This window comes from Bos indicus, chromosome 22 (genome assembly GCF_029378745.1).
Source record: "Bos indicus isolate NIAB-ARS_2022 breed Sahiwal x Tharparkar chromosome 22, NIAB-ARS_B.indTharparkar_mat_pri_1.0, whole genome shotgun sequence".
In the NCBI taxonomy this organism is placed as follows: domain Eukaryota; kingdom Metazoa; phylum Chordata; class Mammalia; order Artiodactyla; family Bovidae; genus Bos; species Bos indicus.
This window is the reverse complement of record NC_091781.1, coordinates 26,060,671-26,085,049: the sequence shown is the minus strand read 5'-3', so window position 1 is coordinate 26,085,049 and position 24,379 is coordinate 26,060,671. Positions and strand designations below refer to the sequence as shown.

Below are 24,379 nucleotides of genomic sequence, written 5' to 3'. Positions count from 1 at the left end.
TTTCTGTCTGTAGTGTTTTGAGAAACTGTCATACTATTTTCCATAGTGGCTGCACCAATTTACACTCCCACCAGCAAGATACGAGAGTTCTATTTTGTCCTCCACCCTTAACCAGCATGTGTTTTTTGTGTCCTTTTTTAATGACAGCCATTCTGATAGGTGTGTGGTGATGCCTCATTGTGGTTTTGATTTGCATTTCCTTGATGATTAGTGATGTTGAAAATCTTTTCATGTACCTATAGGCATCTGCATTTCCTCCTTGGGGAAAAAAATGTCTATTCAGTTTTTCAGGCAGATTAAACAACTTGATCTGATTTATGTTTGTAAAAAGAAATTGCTATTTTGTGAAGAGCAGAAATTGGTCCTCTAAAATGTGAGTTATCTACACATTTGTATATTACACAACCTGTATTAGTTTTCTATTGTTGCTCTAAAGAGTTACTACCAGTTTTGTTGTTGTTCAGTCACCAAGTCATGTCCAGCTGTTTGCAACCCCATGGACTGCAGCATGCCAGGCTTACCTGTCCATCACCAACTCCCAGAGTTTGCTCAAACTCATGTCCTTCGAGTCAATGATGCCATATAACCATCTCATCCTCTGTCGTCCCCTTCTCCTGCCTTCAATCTTTCCCAGCATCAAGGTCTTTTCCCGTGAGTCAGCTCTTTGCATCAGGTGGCCAAAGTACTGAAGTTCCAGCTTCAGCATCAGTCCTTCCAATGAATATTCAGGACTGATTTCCTTTAGGATTGACTGGTTTGGTCTCCTTGCAGTCCAAGGGACTCTCAAGAGTCTTTTCCAGCACAACAGTTGGAAAGGATCAGTTTTTCAGTGCTCTGCCTTCTTTATGGTCCAACTCTCACATTCGTACATGACTACTGGAAAAGACCATAGCCTTGACTATATGAACCCTTGTTGACAAAGTGATGTCTTTGCTTTTTAATACACTGTCTAGGTTTGTCATAGCTTTCCTGCCAAGAAGTGATCGTCTTCTAATTTCTGGCTGCAGTCACCATCCACAATGATTTTAGAACCGAAAAAGAGGAAATCTGGCACCGCTTCCGTCTTTTCCCCCCTCTGTTTGCCATGAAGTGATGTGACTGGATACCATGATCTTAGTTTGTTTTTTAATACTGAGTTTTAAGCCAGCTTTTTCACTCTCCTCTTTTGCCCTCATCAAGAGGCTCTTTAGTTCCTCTTTGCTTTCTGCCATTAAAGCCACCACTTAAGTGGCTTTAAATTTCTTTTCTCACCGTTCTGGAGGCCTATTGTTCTTTAGACTACAGGTCCTAAAATCAAAATGTCAGTAATGCTGTGTCCCTCTAGAGCCCCTACAGGAGAATCTGTTTCTTACATTTTTTGTGTTAAGGTTTCTGTGAAGATGGTTTCGATGTTAGTAAATGAATTACTCTTTTTTTTTTAATTTAATTTTATTTTTAAACTTTACATAATTGTATTAGTTTTGCCAAATATCAAAATGAATCTGCCACAGGTATACATGTGTTCCCCATCCTGAACCCTCCTCCCTCCTCCCTCCCCATACCATCCCTCTGGGTCGTCCCAGTGCACTTTAGTAAATGAATTACTCTTTTAAAAACTGTTAGAACAGTGACTGGCATGAAGCATTTGCCAAAAATGTATTTGCTGCAATTGTGAACATTATTAGATTTAGTAAAGAATCAAAACCCATGTTGCTGCTGCTGCTGCTAAGTCATGTCAGTCGTGTCCCACTCTGTGCGACCCCATAGACGGCAGCCCACCAGGCTCCCCCGTCCCTGGGATTCTCCAGGCAAGAGTACTGGAGTGGGTCGCCAGTGCCTTCTCCAAACCCATGTTGGCTACATGCAAAGTTCGGTGGAGAGAAAAGTGCAAGAAATCTGTTGAAAAAACTGAAAAGGACTGCGTTAGGTACTAAATGGGAGGTTAAGTTTTTAAACCTTTTATTCATTCTGAATTTAATTTGGGCTCTGAGTGTGTACTAAGTTCTGTGTTAAGTTCAGGAATAATAATGAGCAACTGGATGGGTACTGACACTCAGAGAGACTGCAGTCTAGCTCAGGAGAGACACAATTAATAGATCAATAATAAGTGCTGTGATGGAAGCTGCACAGGGTATCAGACTGTCTCTTATTTGATCTTTAAGTTAAACCAAATTTAATATCTTTGAAGCCTGATAATGAATATAAATTAGAGAACCATCCAGTAAAGTGGAGCCTGAATTGATTCTCAGAGGATTTTTTTTTCTTTTAAGGCAGCACGTAAACCAAAAGTGAAAGCTGAAAGTGAAAGCTGGCTCAAACACAAATGATGACATTTCATTTGCACCTGCACACATGCTCATAATCACACTCACGAACACATACACACAACACCACAGTCTAAGAACTAAACAATGATTATACTTGTCTAATATCTAAAATCCGGAGAAGGCAATGGCACCCCACTCCAGTACTCTTGCCTGGAGAATCCCATGGACAGAGGAGCCTGGTATGCTGCAGTCCATGGGGTCGCTAAGAGTCGGACACGACTGAGCAACTTCACTTTCACTTTCCACTTTCATGCATTGGAGAAGGAAATGGCAACCCACTCCAGTGTTCTTGCCTGGAGAATTCCAGGGACGGGGGAGCCTGGTGGGCCGCCGTCTATGGGGTCGCACAGAGTCTGACACGACTGAAGCGACTTAGCAGCAGCAGCAGCAATATCTAAAATAGAGAGCAATACTTAAGAATGTATAATGAGGGAGTCAGTGCTTTTCTGTCTTCTTTTAAAAATGGAGATATTTCTGTGACTTCTCAGAGAAAATTTTTACCCTGTGGTGCTTATGATTTATGTCTTTCCCTTCATTTTCCACAGTTCTTCTTCCTTTCCCCAGGATTTAACAGAAAATTCAGTAAAGAAAAATAACTTTCTGAGTAGACTTCACATGGGAGAGTTTTGAAAACAGCGTAAGAAGCATGTCTTAGTCCTTGTCAAAATATTGTCTTGCTGAAAATTAAAAAATTTTTATGAAAACTGGAATGCATATCAGGTTAATTCATGTCTATTATTTCAGGTAAATACTTTCACTAGGAGTCTTCAGAGGTAAAATTAATATTTATATCATACAAGCAAGTAGCAGGTGCAGATATTCCCAGGATCTATAGGGAATATAAATGTTAGCCATCTCCTCTCTACTCCATGTTCATCTTACTTTTTATTCAATAGCCACTTGTGAATGCCCATCTATTAAAACCAACCAGGGAGCTGTCTTGTAAATCCTTTTTAATATTTTCTGCCTGTTTTTAGAAACACTATGTTTTTAGAAAAGCCATATGAGAAGTAACACGAGACAGGAAGTGATATATTAGCCCTAAGAAGCTAGATCTGAGGTTGGGATCTAGAGTATCGCAGGTATGTGTGCTCCATTAGTGATGCTGCTGAGCTGTCTGTACTAATTCCTTGGACCAGATAGGAGAGCACTGTGCTTCTGAGCTAAATGAGAATAAAAAGAGCAAACCAAACCTCTGTCTTTTCTCTTACTATTTTTGATTCTCATTGTATGAAAATAAGAGTCCAAAGACTCATATCATCTTGAAAGACAATAGGTGATGCGTGTCATGGTGCTACATGTGTGGGTCCTTGCTGCAGTTTCATGACGCCATGTCACTGCAGAAATGTCATCTGACTTCATTGCCTCGGAGGCTTCCAGCATTTCAGGCAAATGGCTCTCCTTAGCTCACCTACATTCTTTTCTCCTCCTGGATTTCCCTCTTTTTGTCTCTCCCCACTTTCCCCCATCTTTCTACTCCTTAAAATACGCGGTACTCATTGCTCCAGCCTCCTGCTGACAATTTTTGTTGTGATATTTGGACTCTCCTCTGTTTGCTTCCAGCAGTGGAGGCAAAGGGCAGAAAACCAGCTGATACTTGTGTTTTCAGGTGGGGCTTTCCGGGATGTCCACATGGGCTCCAGGAAAATGGTTGACAGCATTTCTTTTTTTCTTGCTTTTGCTTATTGCAATTAAGTGCCCTTGTGTATTTATCGATGTGCAGATGAATAGACAGACTGATCCATCCATACATCTGTTTATTTTGGCATGCACTTAGGGGTAGAGGTGGACAATGCCTAACTGAGTTTCATCTATGATTAGATTGTTGTCAGAATTACAGAATCAAGACTCAGAAGAAGTCAAGACCAAATTTAATGAAGTTATTGGAATATTTAACAATAATACATCTGTGTTGTGTTGTGCTTAGTCGTGTCCAACTGATGCCAGGGACTGTAGCCCACAGGCTCCTCTGTCCATGGGGATTCTCCAGGCAAGAATACTGGAGTGGGTTGCCATGCCCTCCTCCAGATGATCTTCCCAACCCAGGGATTGAACCTGGGTCTCCGGCATTGCAGGCAGATTCTTTACCATGAGAATTTCAGTTTACCTGAGTATGTAATGGAGGCACGGGGAGAGCTTGAAGAATCACTTTGCCTCTATCTAAGTGGTGGATAAATGGAATTACAGTCAATCCTAAGAGTTGAATAAAGTCCCTAAAAGCCTTACCCCAATCATCAAAAGTTTTTTGAACCGTTTTTCTGATTAAACCATGCAGACTTGTCTATTTATATGTTAAATATTCAGAAGAGTACCCTCACATGAATGTAAGTCTCATTACTTGTACTGTTATGTAAGTGTAAGTACATGTGTAACAGTGGCAATATCTTTAAAACGATTATACCTAAGTGGTTTCTTTATTTCTAGTTGTTTTTGAGGTAAAATAAACCAGATTATAATTTACATAAATTGAATGCCCCACGGGACTACATGTCTCCGTGTGGTATATCTTGTGGTAATACAATTTTGTAATAGCTCATTAGCCCCTGTGAGAGCCCACTGACATAGGATAGCAGTATATTACTATCAAATCTAAGAATATAAGTGACATCTTTTTCATGTAGATTTCTAAATCCTCTTATTACATTGATATCAGCTTAATAGCATATTTTAGACTGAAGGTAGGCTGTCCTCTGGTTCCTGGTACTTGATTTAATGGTGGATTTGACCATATGTGTATCAGATATGGAAAGTAATGTCCGTTAAGTGGAGTAAAAATGTTCTTTTAGGGAGGGAAAAAACATGATTTAAATCATTAGGTTCTCATGGGATCTCATTAAAGTTCTCTTTCTTTAATACATTGTGCAGCCTAATAGTTATCAGGAATCCTGCAGAGTGCATTGCTGATAGGTTAGTTTACTCAGGATTAATTGTGTAATTTTGCAGGCATCCAGCACAGTGAACATTGATTTTTGTATTAGCCCTGTGTGTTGTTTCTAAGGAGATTCTGCTTTCTGTTTTAGAATGGTGTTACATTTCATTGTTTATTAATTATAATTTCTGCCAACATGGTTTGTGTCTGATACAATTTATTAAAAGTCTGTCCTAATCTTTTTTTCTAATTGTTAGTTCCTTCAGAAACTTCATTAATTTTGAGCACTGATGTGTAAAAATGACAGAAAAAAGCATAATTCCCAAAATGTTCACTGACCAGGTCCTTTCCCCTTGTGTCCATTGAAATCTTGCCCTAGAACACAGAAGCAATTCAGTGGCATCCGCTCCAGGTATACCCAGTGAGTAATCATGCAAGAAATAACCTGTAAATATTATATTTCTCAAACCAAAAGAAGATGAAGGTCCAAAGTGGAATTGGCTATTCTGAAATTGGTCCATTTTTTAGAATGTATAGGTCTCTAGAGCCTAGTATTTCCTAAAATATTTGTGAATATGGAAGGATTAGAGGAAAGGATGTTTTGCTTGAATTTTCCAGATAGTTAGCTCTCAGCTACTCCTTTCTTCACTCTTTTGGAATTATAAAATGACTCGAGATTTCTGTGGGATCCTTATAGCTGGGTTCAGATTATACCTTGTAATCTTGTATGTGGCTTTGAGAAAACAGAAAATAATGTTGATTGCTGTGATTTTAACCTTAATCTGTTTTGTCTTGAACTTGCCAGTTAGTTACCTGCCTGTGTCCCTCCTCAGTCCACCATCCTTGCTTTCCTTAGATGAAATCTCCTGTCTCCATTTCACCGAGGGCTCACTAAGGGAAGGAGTTGAACCCTTCTTAGTGTTTGCTGCTTCTGTTTTGTTTTGCTTTGAATGGATCCTCCCTCTGCCCCCTACCCCGAATTTCTGCAGTATTATACAGCCCTAATAAGGAGCTATACAAAGTAAGTACTTAAAATGTTTGCTGAGTGACCCACTGGCCCCTCTTGGAGGAGACCTCTTGAACACTATGTTTCCAGGGCTTCAAAAAGAAGCTTGTTTCTGAAGGATCAAAGGGTCTCTTGTATAATAAATTCAGAGCATTTGGTATATAATGAAGAGAATGAAACTTGTCTTTTAAGTTCCTGTATGATGCCTAGATTATGTGAAGAGACTAAGGAAGTGGTGCTTCTCTCGACTTTTGTGTTATCACGTTAAACAGAAATAGATAAAAGCAAACACTTAAAGCTGACAAAATCCCAAGTAGGAAGCTATGGTCCACAGCTTGTTCACTGGTTCATAACAAACCACCAGCTGATGATTTGGGAAAAAAAAAAAAGAGTTTTCCTTTCACAGGAAAAGATTGAGTTTGTTTTGTGCTATTTTAAACTGTGTAACTTCACAAAGTAAAAACCACTTTAAAAAAACATAGAAACTAGGGTATGACATTGTCGAGAAAGGACTGGAATTGGAATCACAATGTGGTGTTGTACATGACCTTTGTCACTTGCTGTGTGTGACATTAAAGAAGTAACTTAGCTCAATGGATTGTATTTTTCCTGATTTAGAAAGGAACCTAATAAAACTAACACACAAAATTACTTCTAGGATTAGATTAAAAAAATCATATAGTGCTATAAAATAATGTAAGATGTCATATTGTTAAGATAGGTAATTTGCAATAAAATTTGATTAAATAATTATGACATATTTTAGTTCCCTATTTTAAGGCTGAAAAATCCTTTTTATGTTGAACTTTATCTTGAATAGTTTGAATGACCCAGATCAGAGGGGTCATTGAGACTGTTGTGCATATGTGCTAAGTCGCTTTAGTTGTGTCCAACTCTTTGTGACCCCGTGGACTGTAGCCCACCAGGCTCCTCTGTCCATGGGACTCTCCAGGCAAGAATACTTGAGAGGGTTGCCATTTCCTCCTCCAGGGGATCTTCCCAACCTAGGGATCTCCTGCAATTCCTGCATTGCAGGCAGATTCTTTACATCTGAGCCACCAGGGGAGCCCTTGAGACTGTTGTCATTGTGTTCAGTATATTTAATGCATGAATATGTGTCTGTATTTCTAAAGAGTCAGCTTTCTCCAGATTTTCAAATATGTCTGTGATTCTAATGGTGTTAAAAATCTCTTAACTGCATAAAAATCACTAATTTTCATTTCACCTTAATGGTAGTCCTCCTGCTATAGGATTAGATATCTGAAAAGTGATTTTAATATATTAGTTTATATTTTCTCAGAGTTTTTTTCTAACTGAAATTGTGCTTATTATACTATCTCCTTTTTCTCATATTCCCTGGGGGATAAAATCAATGCAGATTGGAGATCCAAATAACTTTCCCCAATATTTATAAAAAGTAAAAAAAAAAAAAAAAAAAAATTACCTTGGAGATTTCCCATAATTAAGGCAAATTTTTTCTTTCCTTCCTTCTTTCCTTCTCTTTTTTTAAAAAAACACCACCATCACTACCACGATTGCTGTGTTTTCTTCATTTTGCTTTAAATGTCTTATGTCATTGCAGATGCACACTTTCATAGAGAACTGAAACAGGCCTAACCCTAGGTGAACAAAGCTTGAAATTTTGCAAAATAGGTTTGCATTAAATTTTTTTTCTGAATGTTTATTTTTAATATCTTAAAAAGTTAATGTTAATTGAAATTTTCAACCAAAAGTGTATCTTTCGACTTTATTTCTTATTCTCTATCACCCCAAATGTCTCACCCTCAATGTACTGGACTGATCCTCAACTATACTTTCACCTTACTTAACCCAATATAAATTTTGTTTTAATGAATATTTTTAAAAGAATCACTAATGACTTTCTATCTCTTCATGTCAGAAATCTCTTATATTTCTGATTGATTTGCTGATCAGTTTTTGGCAGGAGTGGAAGTCATGGCAATCATTGCTGGTTGACCAGAAAGTTATATTGAAAATTCACGTATTCATCTCTTTAACTCAGAGATTTTGACATCTCCTGTGTACTGAGCTCATTGTAAAGGGGCACCGGGGAATCAGGGTCTAGGTCTGCATACTGGTGTGGTTGTTACAAATTATTAATTTGGTCTTTTGGGTGACACAGTTATGTTTGTATATTATAATGCTTGTACACAGTTCCCTGGAGCCCTTCATACAGAATTATTTTGAGTTGGTCCCCATTACAAGCATTTTGAGAGTTGCCATTGAATTTGCATAGTTTTTCTGCATTACAGTTAGCTAGGATTAGTATTTTATTATAGAAAATTAGTAGGTCGATAGTTCAAATACCATTTAAAGTCTATCAATAAATGATAGCATATTTTATTCTTTGAACATCTTATGACATCTCTTTGTAGCAGTTTTAGATTTTTTTTCAGATATTAGAATAATTTTTCCATGCTCTGCTACTTATTTATTTCATAGTTTTAGAAGTTAGGTCTTTGCTCTTTGACTTATTTTGCAGAACAAAGTTTCCATTTGCCAATCAGTGTATATAAAACAAGATCATCATGTTAGAGATTATCTCTGTTTTTTAATTGAAATATAACTTTATTTTCCTGCCTTATTGAGGTATAAATGACAAACAAAAATTGTTTATATTTAAAGTGTACAACTTATGGCTTGATATACATATATACTGTGAAATGATTACATTGTTTTAGTCTCATCTCTTTTTTATCTTTTCTCTGTCTTTGTCTTCAGCTTCCCCAGACTTCATATATCTTCCTGACTTTGCCCTGGTTCCTTAGACTACTTCTTAGCTGCCTCTTTTGCTTTCCCATACCCACCCTATGCCCTAAAACTGGAATGCAGTTCCTTTCTTTTCAGCTTGATAAATTGGGCCATTTACTTACCTAGTTCAAATAACTATGCAGCCTTTGGGAGAGAAGTATTTTCATTTCTTATCATGTTTATTTTGATACAAAAAATAATTTATGACTATTAAAAATATGTCTATTCAATTGGATCATCTTTAATCTCTCCTTGCCCCTGTCCCCCCCAACAAAAGCAATGCTCATAATGTGTTTTTTCCAATGTTATTCCCCAGGTAGCTATAGATACATATCAGTTTTTAGTAAAATCGAGCTCAAACTCTATAAAATTTTGTTGGTTTCACCAATGTTATGACATAAGAAGTTTCTCCAGCATTCAATATTCTTTGAAAATACATTTGAAAAATACACAAGCTAGATTTCCAGTTATTGAATATTGGCCCAAACATATGAACATAAGAGGATGTTAGGTTATTCAATAAAGCAAAATGTTCTTAATGTTATGTTTAGCTAAACAGTTTATGGTTTTTAGATGTTCACTAGTATATAAACATAGATGTGTATGTATATATTTGTGTGTGTAGCTATATCACTATTTGAATATTGATATATATTTTAAAAGTAATTTTTATTTATTAATTTATTTTATTGTGCTCAGTCTTCGTTGCTGTGTGCAGACTTTCTCAAGTTGTGGCAAGTGGGGGCTCTTCTTCATTGTGGTGCGTGGGCTTCTCATTGCAGTGGCTTCTCTTGTGGAGCACAGACTCTAAGGTGCGTGGTCTTCAGTAGTGGCAGCACACGGGCTCACTAGTTGTGGCTCGTTGGCCTTAGAGTATCGGCTCAAGAGCTGTGGTGCATGGGCTTAGTTTCTCCACAACATGTGAAATCTTGCCAGATCAGAGATCAAACCCATGTGCCCTACATTGGCAGGTGAATTCTTATCCACTGTACCACCAGGGAAGTCCTTGAATATTGATATATTAACTAGGGAAAGGAATGCACTAAATGTTAATAGTATTTATGTTTGATAGGTGATATCTTTTTAATATGTATGTATATATGCATATACACACATGTATACGTATATATGTATATGCATACACATACATATACACACACACATACACATTAGTATTTTACCAAAAATCTCTACAGTGAACATTTATTACATTCATAATAAAGCAAAAAGCCCTACACAGTTATCCAGTTAAACCAACTGTCATTTCCTAAAAAGCCTTTCTAAAATTAAATTCCTGGATGAAAATGAGTTTTTCATGGATGGAGTAGTGAAACCACTTGAAAGCTCACTGGTTCACTGCGGTGGACTGAAATACATACCATACTGAAAATATCTGGGAAAGGTGGACAGAGGATTGACTCTTCATCTTATTTCACAGGGGGTTAGAGAATATAGCATTGGGTGTTCTTTGAGGAAGCTGAGAAGGAAGTGGACAGTCTGAGATCCACAAGCCAGTGGTGTGAGAACAGTGAAGGCCAGTCTAGGCTTGAAAGCCAGGTGAGCAAATACTCTGACCAAAGCAGCAGGTGGAGTGTGGCTCATGCAGGAAATTGGGAATAGCATCCTGGGATCGGATTTGTTTGGACAAGTTCCTTTTGGGGGGACATAGGGCTCCCATTCATGGGCGTGACTTAGCACAGTGCAGGACACAGGCAAGTAGTAAATACTTGAATGAATAAACAAAGACCCGTTGTACAATGCTTTGGGACAGAAAGTCCTAATAATAGCTGTGTTAACTTCCTGTCCTACCTAAATGTGCCTGAAAGACTCTCAAGCAGTTTTAATTTATTTTTCAGTGTGTCTTTTAATGGTTTGTAATTCCTTTCTTTAATCATGATTTGAAATGTTTGTGTCACTAAGCTTGCAGCTCTAAACAAGAGTCTGTTTTAAAAGCATTCTGATGCTATAGTAATGTCTTTGGCAGTATTAAAGCCTATCAAAATTACAAAGCTACATTCTGGAGAAACGGTTCTGTAACCCTACGAATTATGTAAATTTTTGTGCCTTAGTTCCTCTGGAACGAGGACCTTAAAAACAAAAAAAAAGTGTCTACCTCATACAGTTGTAAGGATGAAATTAATTCATAAAATATAAAGTAGAACAGTGCCTGCTTTACAGCATGCCCCACATAAACATATCCTATTATCATCTCTAAATGGGCCTTACTCTTGCTATTCACTTGTCCATGGTCAACTGATTTGCTCAGGCTTTTGTCAAAGGAGCTTTGCTTCTCTGATATCTGAGGTTGAGCTTCCCTGGTGGCTCAGACCTTAAAGAATCAGCCTGCAATGCAGGAGACCCAGGTTTGATCCCTGGGTCGGGAAGATCACCTGGAGAAGGGAATGGCGACACACTTCATTATTCTTTCTTGGAGAATCCCATGGCCAGAGGAGCTTGGTGGGCAACAGTCCATGGGGTCGCACAGAGTTGGACACGACTGGGAGACTTACACTTTTTATGTGAGATTATTGTTACATGCATTTTGGAGCATATATAAAAGCAAAGTGCTCCTCAATCAATTGTTTTCAGAATTGCTACTGCCAATTTGTAGTGGACATTTCCTACTTCCTGGGAAGACAATCTCCAATTGCCTTAGAAAGTATAAAATCAGATCTAGATCCTCTTTGAGATCTAGAAGATGATCGATTTGATTTATTCTTAAAACGTTGACATTTTTGTTTATTGCTTTCAAAACCATTTCAAACATGTTTTCCATTAATATTTGCATGCATTTGACATATTGAGAAGACAGGGGAATGTGTCTGACCATCACACTCTAAGGTGATAAACAGAAGAACCAGCAGGTCCAGAAGAGAGACTCTGACCTCTGGGAGGTGGGACTTTTAATTCATATTATTTAGAAAAGCTCCAGCTCTTCCTCTGGTGTCATATGGGGCTTGGGTTCAAGCTTTGTGCTGTAACTACAGAACGTAGTTAAATGTGGTTGTTTTGCCACGTTGGTGTTCATGGTTGGAAGAGCACAGAGGGAGTGATGAGGGATCTGTGCCTTATAGATGCACTCTGAGCCTCAGGTCATGTTCTTCTACCTCAGGATTCTGCTACAACAAACTGCCTATAGCTGCTTAGCTGGGAGTTTTATCAGAAAATTTCACCTTTTTGAATTTTTCCTACTGTTTAATAATGTTGATTCTCCTCAGGTCGTCAACAGAAGAAATCACAGCCACGTTTGATTGTAGAGAAGACAGGAGTTAAGTAGTTTCCTCAAGGTGACACAGCCCTTAAGTGGCAGAGCTCATTCATTCAGACACTTATTTATTAATTACTTTCTGTGTGTTACCTACTAGCATTGAATCAAATGCCAAAGTACCTGAGTGTAATTGATATCATTAGTCAAATCCAGACCCTTCTAGACCAGCCATCCACAAGGGATTCTTGAGAGGGTTTATTGGTTCTCCATGATGTTCTCAAATACTGAGATATAAACCCTCCTTTCTGTGAATAAACTATGAGTGCACTTGCCCAAAATATGTCTTGACCTTTTTGGAAACTATTTCTTTAACATACATGACCTGTTGTAGTAGTAGAATTCTACTGTGTATGAATTGCTTCCCAACTCATTTCTGAGGGGTTGTCCCTCTTGTAAGTTTTAACAATCCAAGATTGTAGAAAAGATATTATGTTGACTTTCCTGTATTCTCAAGGTTTTATGTATTTTGATCTATATGTTCTGTGTATTCATCTTTACCTGCAAAAGCTTTTTAGTTTTCCTCTTTATGAGTCTCATGATCTCAGCCTCTTCAACATTTTAATTGTCCTTCTGTGTACCTCCTTCAGCTCCATTACTGGAGAAATTTTTTCTTGTAATTATTGACTTTTGAGGCAAAAAGAGTCTCACAATCACTGTTGACGCTGTCATGTTGTAGATGAAGATACTGAGCCCCAAAATGGTTAAGAAACTTTCTATTTATAGGCAATGCTAGTAACAGAGGCTAGGAATAATATTTATTAGGTAGCCCTGGAATATTCTTTGCTGATTTCATCATATTATGCTATTAACCTCTTTAAGAATGTATATCTCAAAATGCGGCAGAACATAGATAAATAATTACTATGGAGTCTTTTTATCAAACTCATGGCGCTTGATGTGAATGATGTGGTAGGAAAAGTAGGCTAGTGGAGAAAGTAGGCCTTGGAGAAAGACTGGTTGCACATCTTGACTCTGCCACTCATTCTCATTGTGTGTTTGTACAGACTAACCTATATGAATTTGTTTCATCATCTATAAAATTATGGTCAATGGTACCTAACTTAGAGGGCACTCTGTTATGTGGGATAATACATAAACTGCTTATCACAATATCCAGCACCAAAGTATGTTGTCAACTGATGTTAGAAAAAATTCACATATGATCCTCAGTAGGAGGTCAATAATTGTTTTTAGTTAACAAATACTAAAGCTAGTGGTCAAGAATAGAAACTCTTCTTTTCGAGTATTCTTTCAGAAGTGTTTGTAGGAAGAAATCCAACATTTCTATATTGCTTGTTTAAGGTTTTGCTTGTAAAGAACTTCCAAAAGCAAACATTTACTGTTTGTTTTTATTTTCATTTTATTATGCATATTGAAGAATTTCCATTGGGTGTTTATTCTTATTGTACCACCAACTACTGTCTATTTCCTAGAGAATATTATATCACTTCCTTTTAAAAAGATACAGTTAAACAAAATTGAACCAAGCATCTTGGGACAGATTTTTGAGGGCATAGAACTCCATGATTTGAATCAAGAGCTCATTTATTCAAGTAAATGTCAGTTGATAACAGAAAGACGTATTTTCAATCCCAGTGTCTTAAGAATATGGACCCAAATATTGACTAAAAGCTGAAGTGCTCTTAGTCTATTTTTTAAGTCACTAGAAATTCTCCAGTGGTTAAAGATTGAAATCAGGCACATTTTAAAAGGAAAAGGAACATCAATGACAGTTCCAAATGCATATACTGCCCCCCCCCACATACATGCATACATAGAATATGTGTTTTCATTCAGTGTATATTTAATAAGCAACCAGTTTTTGATAATTTGACAGCCACTGCACTTGAGTATTAGGGAAGCAAAAATTAATAAAACAGGTGTTTTTCTTGGCCTTAAGGAATTCACGAACTTGTGAAAACACACACACACACACGTTGTACAGAAATCCTCTTCTGTCTCAGAATAATGTATGTACCTGCCCACACAGGTGGCTTATACAATAGTTGTCAAGGTTCCTCTGCTGCCTTTTAAGATAACATGTGGTTTCCACCTGTTGACTGAGTTTGAGTTGGGGACACTGATCAGGTGTCCTTCCCGATTCCTTTGCCTCTGTCCTGGTGATGATGGAGATCTAAGCTGCCCCTATGGTCACTGAACATTTTCCAGGTCCCATCCCTGAGCTCGGTGTTTTGTCCATGTCAGTCCTATCCCTCAACACTGTACTGCAAGGTAGATACCTTTATCCCTTATTTATCAACAGGACAATTGGAGTTCTGAAAGTTTCCGTGACTAGCCTAAGATCACACAGTAAGTGCACGTTCACCTTTTTTTTTTTCATGGTCACTTTACTTTTAGCTCCTCGGGCCCTTTTTCCTTATGCTCCTATGTCCCTTTTGTCAGATACACTGGTTAATGTGCTCCCTGTTCTATCAGAGTGACATTCATACCTAGGACTGTCGGGTTAAAGAACTGAAGTAACACTAATTTTTGATACATGTAACTTTTATACATTCAATCGCTAATTCTTCCAAAATTTATTTTTTAAGCTTCATTACATTGCCAATCAGTGGTACTGGGATTACAGCAACAATCAAGATTTGCCATTTTGGAACTCAAGATTCACTGTATTAAATATAGAGTAGAAGCTATCAGAAATATTTAGGATGATATTTGTCAAAACTAATACAATTATGTAAAGTTTAAAAATAAAATAAAATTAAAAAAAAAAGAAATATTTAGGATAGCCATTGATCTCGTTCATTTTATCTAAAACGCAGCTTGAAATTTACATATGATTTGTTGTAAATTCAGTGGGTATGGAGAATTCACCTTAAAAATAACCTAGGATGGTGTCATGTAGAAGCATTGCATATTATTAAGTAATTTTTTTCCTCCAGCATTAGAAGAAATCACTATTTCTTTTGCTGCGTAACTATGAAGTCATAGGTTTGCTTGTAAAGGCCATATTGTGTGAAAAATACTATTTTCATAATCTAAATAACCTCAGGGCAGCAAAGTGTTCATATCAGGAAGGCATGTAAAGCTGAGTTCAGCTGATTCAGAGCTCCTGTTTTAGACTTGTCATGGGTTTGCTCTTCGCCAGGTGGACCCTGGTCCATTTTTTTAAGTGCCTCTTACTTTGAGAAAGTTCTGTTTCTGCCTCCGGTGTGCTTTGTTATTTTTTCCACAAGTGAGTAGAGTTTAACTAGTTTGATTTGCCTACACTATAGCTTCTTTGTCATCCTTTTTTTTTTTTTTTTTTTTGAGTAAAAGCAAACCACCAAGAAGGGCTTGAATGCCTGTATTGCTTTAATATGCTTCTAAATTCTTCAGATTCCCTTTCAGTCTTCCTCATTCCTCCCATGACATTTGGTTGGTGTGGTTATTCATATCTCATAAGTAGAAAAACAGGGATTTTGAAAAATAATCAACTTACCTCTAAGTGTGGAAAAGAAGATACAAGTATCTGTATCACTGGTGATAGGAGGAATGGTAAAGGCTTTAAACAAATTCAAAAGATTATATATCCTGCTAAATATAATAAAAGTAGGATGAGAAAGATACTTTAGACTGCATAGTGTAGTATGTGTGTGTATGTGCATGCATGCATGGTCAGTCACTCAGTCGTGTCCAGCTCTTTGTGACTCCAGGGACCGTAGCCCACCTGGTTCCTCTTTCCCTGGCATTTCCCAGGCAAGAATACTGGAATGGATTGCCATTTTCCTTTGCCAGGGGATCTTCCTGACCCAGGGATTGAACCCGTGTCTCCTGTATCTCCTATATCTGCCAATATATGGCAGGCTGGTTCTTACCACTGAACCACCTGGGAAGCCCATGTATGTGCATACCCTTATAAAATAATATTTAAGCCTATACCTCCCACCTATGTATATCTCAGATTTGTGCAGATTCATGGTGTGCTAATATTTACCATAAGGAAACAAAAAATCAGACAAATTTAAAAGAATTAGATACAATGAGATAAAAATAGCATATATGCTCATATTTTATTATCAGCACATATGCCTTAATATATGTATTTAATATGAATTATATGTATATAATATGCATATATATGTTCTAATATTGTTGCATTCTGAAGAATTGTCCTCATATGCCTTTTTGGAGATCATATACCCACAACATGAAGGAATGAAAGGAGACCTAATAACACAGAAATAACCCTTTATATACACCAGTACCAAACAGACACACACACACACTCACACACAGTGATTGGATTAGCAGCACAGAACTTAAATCCATGATTAATGTGAGTGCCTTCTCAACCAAAGTTGAATGAAGCAGATGAGAGCTCAGCAGGCATATGCTGCTGCTGTGAGCATACAAATCAGTTTGATCAGTAGCTACAGTCTTCATGCCTAATGCCAAGACACTCTTTTGAAATTGCTAAGTGAAAGTGTGGATAACTTCAGCATGGTCACTGATCCCTATTGTCTTGGGTGTGACTCATGGAGGTAAAAAGGTGAGTCCCATTGGGAAGAGCTACCTACAGGAGCTGTATGAGATGGGTGGATTTTGAAGAGATGTCTTAAACAGACTTAATGTGGGAATCTGGCTGTAGAATATATCCAATTTATCACTGGCATGTATGGAGGATATCATTTAACTTTAGTCTCAGTAAATGAGGTACCTGCTGCTGCTGCTGCTAAGTCACTTCAGTCGTGTCCGACTCTGTGCGACCCCTTAGATGGCAGCCTACCAGGCTCCCCCATCCCTGGGATTCTCCAGGCAAGAACACTAGAGTGGGTTGCCATTTCCTTCTCCAATGCATGAAAGTGAAAAGTGAAAGTGAAGTCGCTCAGTCGTGTCTGACTCTTAGCAACCCCATGGACTGCAGCCTACCAGGCTCCTCCGTCCATGGGATTTTCCAGGCAAGAGTGCTGGAGTGGCGTGCCAAATGAGGTAGGGCAATCAGCAAATCTCATTTGGAATCCACACGTGAAAACATTTCATTTTTTCTTTTCCCGACTAGGTGACTATGGAAACACAGAGCACGCTGGATACAACAAATGATGGCCTGTTTTTATATTCCTGTATTTAGGGGAAAAGTTTCTATTAGCCTGCAGACCTCTATAAATACAGTTATACTCAAGCTATGTGTACCATGAACCCACCGGTTAGGGGCCATGTTCAATGTTGTTTTGGGCTTTGTGAGCCATTCATAAATAGTTCTTTTTGTTATAATGAAAATTATAACAGTAACAGTGTAAGAAGTCAGCTGAAAGGAACTAAAATGAGGCCACTAAACAAAAGTATACAGGGCACAGTCTGTGCAGTGTGTCACTTGGTCAGTTGGAAAGCAGTGAGGACTATTCTCATTCTTGCCAGGCTGGAATTTTTCTTTTCAGTGTATTGGTGTCAGTTTTTCTTGGAGGCATTGCAATCTGCTTATAGCATTTTGGCAACAGCTTTTGGAATAAGGCCAAAAAGATCGTCAAATAATGCACAGAAACGAAGTGTATTGCTTGGATATCTTAGCCATCTTTCTTCTAAGGGCAAAACATATTGTAATTTTATAAAGTCTTTAATTAGTAGTTTCCACTGGAATGAGTTAAAATTACTAAATGGAATTTAGCTCTTTAGAATGATGCTCATTAAGTTAAGACAACTGGTATGACAAAAATCTTTGACTCATTTTGACCGTCCTTATGTTCAGCGGAAAAATCTTATTTTTTCAAAGATGTACTCTTGGGAAGGCATTTGGAAAAGGCTTATAAATAATCTTTTAGAGGTTAGGAGCCAATCCACAAATCATTCAGGAGTTAACAATAAAAAGAGCATGTGTACTGGTTGAAACAGCTCCTTCATTTCACATGTTGGTTTTTTAAAAGATGGGAGACTTGCTGGGAACACACCTGGGTGAGAGATGGCCTCTTGAACGGAAGGTTTATGTTAACTCTAATTCATAGAGTTCTGATCTCAGAGAGTGCTTCCTGATAGAGCTCTCATCATTTCAGTCTGTACAGTTTTGTACTGATAGATGGGTCACAGCCTCAGACAAAAGCAAGTGGCTATTGGGAAAAACAGTCCATGGAGGACTGCCAAGAAGAAATTCGCGCAAATTGTGGTCTGTTGCAAAATACGTGAGTTTGCTAAAGAAGACACCATCAATAATTCTATCAATAAGAAGAGTAATTTTGTGGCTGTTTTTTCCATCTCTGTTTCATTTATTCATAGATAGAAATCTGGAGGCTGTATTTTATCCTCATCAACAGAGCAATGCTGTTGTTTTGGTATCTGGGAATTTTTTCAAGGGTTAGTGAGGAAGAAAAAATAAATCACCTTAAACATGGAAAAGGTAAAAAATTACTTAAAAATAGTTTCTTAGATGGGGATTATCTCTAAAATTACAATTTTCTACTCTATCTCTAGGTGGTGTAAACTACAATGACCCTGTGTTAATACCACAGACATCATAGTGGAACTGAAGGGAACTTAATTTACTGGTAAGAATATTGTCTTTAATCAGGTGCCTTATGCATTTTCAAAGCATCGGTCACACAGAGCTTACCCCTTCATGATCTGAAGGGCTTTCAGCTTTAGTAACTGTCCCTTGGATTTGGATCAATGTGGAATCTGACCTGAGTCCTCCTTTGGAGCTTGTTCAAACTCTTTGTGCAATACCAGGCTGAATTGTAACAAATTTCAAAGGGTTTGGAAGAGTAAGAAAAAGTCTTCTTTTAAGCGCCAGATACACATAGATCTGGTTATGGGGAAGTTACTTAACTCTTTTAAACTTCTATTTCCTGGTTCATAAAATTAGAATAATAGTTGTAATTTCCTGTAGGTGTGGGTTAAATCAGATTATTTTGGTAATGCATATTAGCACTGTGTTGAGTCCATATATTATTCAGTTAATTTTAACCCTTACTATCATTATAAGTTTTTAAAGACAAAATGATTTGAGAAAAAAATAGCATTTTTATTGAAGTATGGTTTATAGTTGATATATAGTATTATATAAATATAGTGATTATATAATATAAATAATATATAATAATATATTATTGTAATTATAGTGATTCCCACTTCTTAAAGGTTATACAGGTTATACTACATTTCTAGTTATTATGAAGTACTTACTATATTCCCCGTGTTTTATAATATATCCTTTTAGCTTACTTTATACCTAACAATTTGTTCATCTTAATCCTGTGTTCCTTTATTGCCTCTGCCCCTGTTTTCTCCCCACTGGTAACCACTAGTTTGTTCTCTGTATCTGTGAGTCTGCTCCTTTTTTATTGTTGTTGTATTCACTAGTTTGTTGTATGAGGGAAAAAAAGTATTTTTTTTCAATAAAGAATAATACTCTTTTTACTTTTTCAAGAGCACATTTTGTAACCAAGAAAATATGCACTCCTGTAGAATTATTTTTGGGTGCATGCGAAATCTTTCTACATACTGGTTATATATGGGGACCTTAGTAACTATAAGGAAGACAGTGTGGAAAGAGAGGGACTCCTTGAGTTTTTGAGTCATTGCTCCTTACCTACTTCCTGGTAACCAGGAGGGGCCTTCTAAATGAATGTAGGGCTATTCCAAGAAGAGGTCTATGAGGAAACTGTGTGTGTGTTTTGAATAGCCTGTGCCGTCTGTCTCATTCAGGTGAGTGATTTTACCCCTCTACTGTAGTAGACCATTGGAACTCTGTGCAGTCTTTCTAACTCCAGTGAATCTACTAGTCTATTAGAAGATTAAAAAGCATTTGAGATATATTCCTAGAGAAAACTCTTCTTTAAATCTGATGAATAATTAAATCCTTTGATGATGAATGGTTATTAGGAGTACATTTATTATGTTAAAACACTTTTATGATTTTATCCTAATGAATTTCTAGATCCTAAGAAACCTAGGTAAATCTTTTCAGAACTTAAAGGAGGAAATACAATGTCTCTTGTATTAAAAAAAAAACAAGATGTTAGCATGCTGCCATGAGGAACCTTAGCTGTGGTTGTGTCATGATAATATATTAATAATTGCGTCTTTTGACATCATGGAAAAAGATGGCAACTTACAAAACAACTGCTCACTCATGAGATACATTCTTAACTTCATTTTATTGTTATGTTTGTTTTCTTGTGTTCCTCTTGATGGTCAATCAAATCATTATTTAATTCTACAAAATAAGTTCCCTTGCCGTCCATCCGTTTAAGTGCTTGAGAAATTTAACTATGCAGCTTCCAGGAAGTGCTTAGGGAATCATAGTCCCTAAGTATACACACACAGACACAAGCATATGCAAACACACTTTAGTGTTAATTTTCTTTTGAGAATCTTTGATTTAGAGAGCCCCTCACAATCTCCCAAGAATTAAAAATATGGGGTGAAATAATCCCCAAGACACTGATAGACTATAATATATGACTACTAATTTTGCCATTATATTATTCAACACTAAAATGTGTCTGAACTTGTTCACAGCACAGTCTACACGTTTTAAGTATATAAAAAAAAAATTGAGCTTGAGTTTGTGCATAGCCCATTAACATAGTTTTATTTATATGTCTCAATCATTGCCAATCCTATGTATAATTTATCCAGAGATGATGCTATCTTTATGTCTTAACAGAAGGATTAAGTAGTTGAATGATAGAGTCTGTATTTTTGTGGAAGGTCACAGTAAAATATGTACTCTGATAACATGATGTGTCACACTGGGTCATGTGCTGAGACTGGTTGCTGGTGCTTATCTCTACACACGGCTCCTCCTACTGATTTATGGATTTGAGTGAATTTTTCTTTTTTTTTTAATCAGACTCTAGGCTGCATGTCCTGAGAAGAGGTAAGACAGAGTAGCATATTCCTTTGCGTCTTGGTATCATGCTGTTACTATCTAAGAGAAGATTATAGCCAACCTCCCTTGCTGGTCTGTGAGGCTGTCATGAAGGTATAGATTATGTTCCAGTGAAATTCGTGTCTACTCTCAGCATTTCACATGCTCAGTTATGTCAGGGCTTGACTCCCGTACTCTGGGGAGGACAAGTTATATCTGTCCTTTCGGAAATATTCTCCGTGCAGTGTGATGCATATACTCCATGTGGTGGTTAATTTTAAATGTAAGTGTGACCAGGCTAAGGTATTCCCAGATAGCCGATGAAACATTATTTCTAGGTTTGTCTGTGAGGGTGTTTCCAGAGATTAGCATTTATGTTAGTGGACCGAATAAAGAAGACTGCCCTTACCAACTTGAGTGGGTATCGTCCAGTTCACTGAGGGCGAGAATAAAACAAAGACAGAGGAGAGTGGACTTGTTCTCTGTTCGAGCTGAGATACCCATCTTCTGCCCTTGGGCATCAGCATTCTTGGTTCTTGGGCCTTTGAAAAGAAAAATAGTGAAGTCGCTCAATTGTGTCCGACTCTTTGCGACCCCCATGGACTGTAGTCCATCAGGCTCCTCCATCCATGGAATTTTCCAGGCAAGAATACTGGAATTCTTGGAATCCCCATCTCCTTCTCTAGGGGATCTTCCTGACCCAGGGATCGAACCTGGGTCTCCTACATTGCAGGCAGATGCTTTACCTTCTGAGCCACCAGGGAAGCAGGGGCCTTTGAAATCATACTGAATTATTCCACCAGCATTGCTGGTTCTTCAGTTTGCAGAGAACAGGTCATGGGATTTCTCATCCTCCTTAATCTTGTGAGATAATTCCGATAGTACTTCTCTCTTTATTCCTGTATATATGCTACTGGTTCTGTTTCTCTGGAGATCTCTGGTGAATACACTGCACAGATGCAACTTGTTTGGCTGATCCTGCATCTGTCTTATTCTAAGTCTGTTTTAGGCTTCACACTCAGTTTCAATAAGTTGTGTACATATTTGTCTCCGTAATAGGTCTTTGAGGGCAGAGTACAGTTCAGATACATATTTGCTTTGTTACCACTGAGCACAGAACGTAGCACACACTAGATGCTTTATAAAGATGGGGCATGGGGAAAAGGAAAGGAAGAACAGCAGGAGGAAGAGAGTCTCCTGATAGTTCACTCCTTGGACACCTTCTGAGCTAAATTTAAATTCTCGGATTGCTTTTCTGCATCCTCTAATGTAGGCAATCATGCTGGTAGTTTCTAGTCTCACCAAAACTTGATTTCTGATGAATTCTCATGTCCCCTTAACTCTCCTTTCTCTAACATCCCCAACTGGCTAAGAGACGCAGGGCTTGTTGGCACTGCCTGTGTCTAATTCACTTCAGGACCATTCTGAAATAAAATTGTGAAGAATTGTTGAATGAGTCTTACCCAAAATGAAGGTCTCTCCTCAAAAGATTTGAAGTTGAAACTGAGTAAAATTGATATCCTGAGAAAGAAGTTCCTCTATTTTGAATAAAGGGCTAATTTTTCAATATCTTTTAAAATGGAGGCATTCTGAGATGGTAAGATTCCATTGGATGCTAAAATATTTTGCATGAGGAATGAGCATTGCATATTTTAAAAGGATGATACTAAGAAGTATCCTTTTTCTTTTTTCCTTCCAATGATATAAGAACACCAAAACTAGCTCCATGCTCTTGTCCCAGAATTAATCATTCCTATCCGTATTTGATGTTTACGCCTTTTCAATATTTGTGGGCTGTTTTGTTCCTTTATTGTTGTTTAGGTACTCTTGAGACATTCAGAAGCCCCGCATTTCTTCCTTAGCCAAGCACTCCATTCCCTTCATCATTCTTGTGGCTGTTCTTTGGATCATCTCCAGTTTGCATACATAATTTTGGTATCGAGGTGCCAAAAATATGTTTGTTTCAATGGGAGTCTTACTGAAGTTGCTTTTACTCAAATCACACACACACACATAAATGTGATCTCTAAAGCATGAAAGCTCATTGAGGGCTCCAAAGGGAAACTGAGATATACAAATATGTTGTTAAAATGCTACAGGTAGATTCTAAGTCACTAGAGAAATGGCATCTCAAAATAAAAAATTGTAGAATGAGCATCATGTGAAGAATTTTCTTTTAAGGCCAAGATTTGTGATCATTTTGCAGGTTTTGTTGTTACTGCCAGTCCACTGGCTTGTAAGATTTTAACAGGGTTGGGTTTAGTCTTCTTAGCCATTTTCTAATCACTTACTTATTTTTTCTGTCTTTGCACTTTCAGAAGACAGAGTCTCTTTTCAGTGGGGAAAAAAGTTTCTATTGCTTTTCAGAGAAAAGACCAAAGCAAAATGTCCATAAAAATATTAAAGACAAAGAGACACTGAAACCCACCAAAACATGGGTAATCTTTTAAGTTAATAAATAGACATTGTGAATCTTCTGTTGTCATTTAAAAAGGCTTTTAGCACAACATACTGCATGAATAAAATGTCCGTGGACATAAGTAGAACAAGCAAACAAATGATTCAGAGTAAAAGCCAATGAATAGAGAAAATTGTGTTCTCAACGAAATGCCATTTTTGCCCTAAGGCGATCCATGTTGGGGAAAAATACCATGTATAACATTGACACAAATCATAGGCATCTCCCCTAAATAGCAGATTATATTGAACTGCAGATGTGTGAAAATATTTCAGGCCTTGGAGAGGAAGCAAACCAATGAAATACATCATTGCTATCACTATCTGAACTGGGGAGGGCTATGGAGCAGGCTCTTCTGAGAGCCTGGTGATGAAGCAGGGAATTAGGAAGTAAATCAAAGCCTCTTATCACAGGCTAATATAGCCCGTCATAAATGATCCTGCTGTGGAAGGAAGCCTTATGCACAGAGATCAAAGATTGGAGCCTGCATAGAAACCACAACATTCCCTGCCCAAAAAACAGCAAGAAAAGGAGTGAAAAGGAGAAATGCATTGAAGCTCTCTAAGAACCCTGTACAGTATAATCTCCTTTTCTTAAGGGCAGCATTCACTGTTAGAAAAGTGAAAATGAATATTTTTAATAGTATGATTGAGGTCTGCTTTTGAGATAGTAGCTGGTGCTGTTGTCTTGAGTAACTTTCTTGCAGACAGACTCTAGGAAGTGCTTTCTTATATTTGTGATCCTTCCATGCCTATTTTAGTGTTTTCTTCACAACTACAAACAGCAGGTAGGTTATATTTTATATTTGAGTGACTATTGTGTACTGACCTTGGGTTTGGTCAAAGATATCAGTCCATGCTAATTGTTAATTTCTTGTTAACCAGTCAATCAACCCGTATG

General features: G+C 37.5%; 1 protein-coding gene across 7 annotated transcripts in view; it reads left to right on the top strand.

Moving 5' to 3' along the window:
* The window catches only part of CHL1 (cell adhesion molecule L1 like), a 357,768-nt gene that overhangs the window by 155,960 nt on the left and 177,429 nt on the right, over positions 1-24,379 (top strand). For 5 of the 7 annotated variants that reach the window (XM_070776316.1, XM_019985050.2, XM_070776313.1 and 2 more), the window contains exon 2: positions 18,621-18,694. The exons of the other annotated variants lie outside the window; for them this stretch is intronic. The gene's annotated coding sequence lies outside the window, so the exon portion shown is untranslated. The remainder of the gene's footprint in view (positions 1-18,620; positions 18,695-24,379) is intronic. 7 annotated transcript variants of the gene reach the window in all.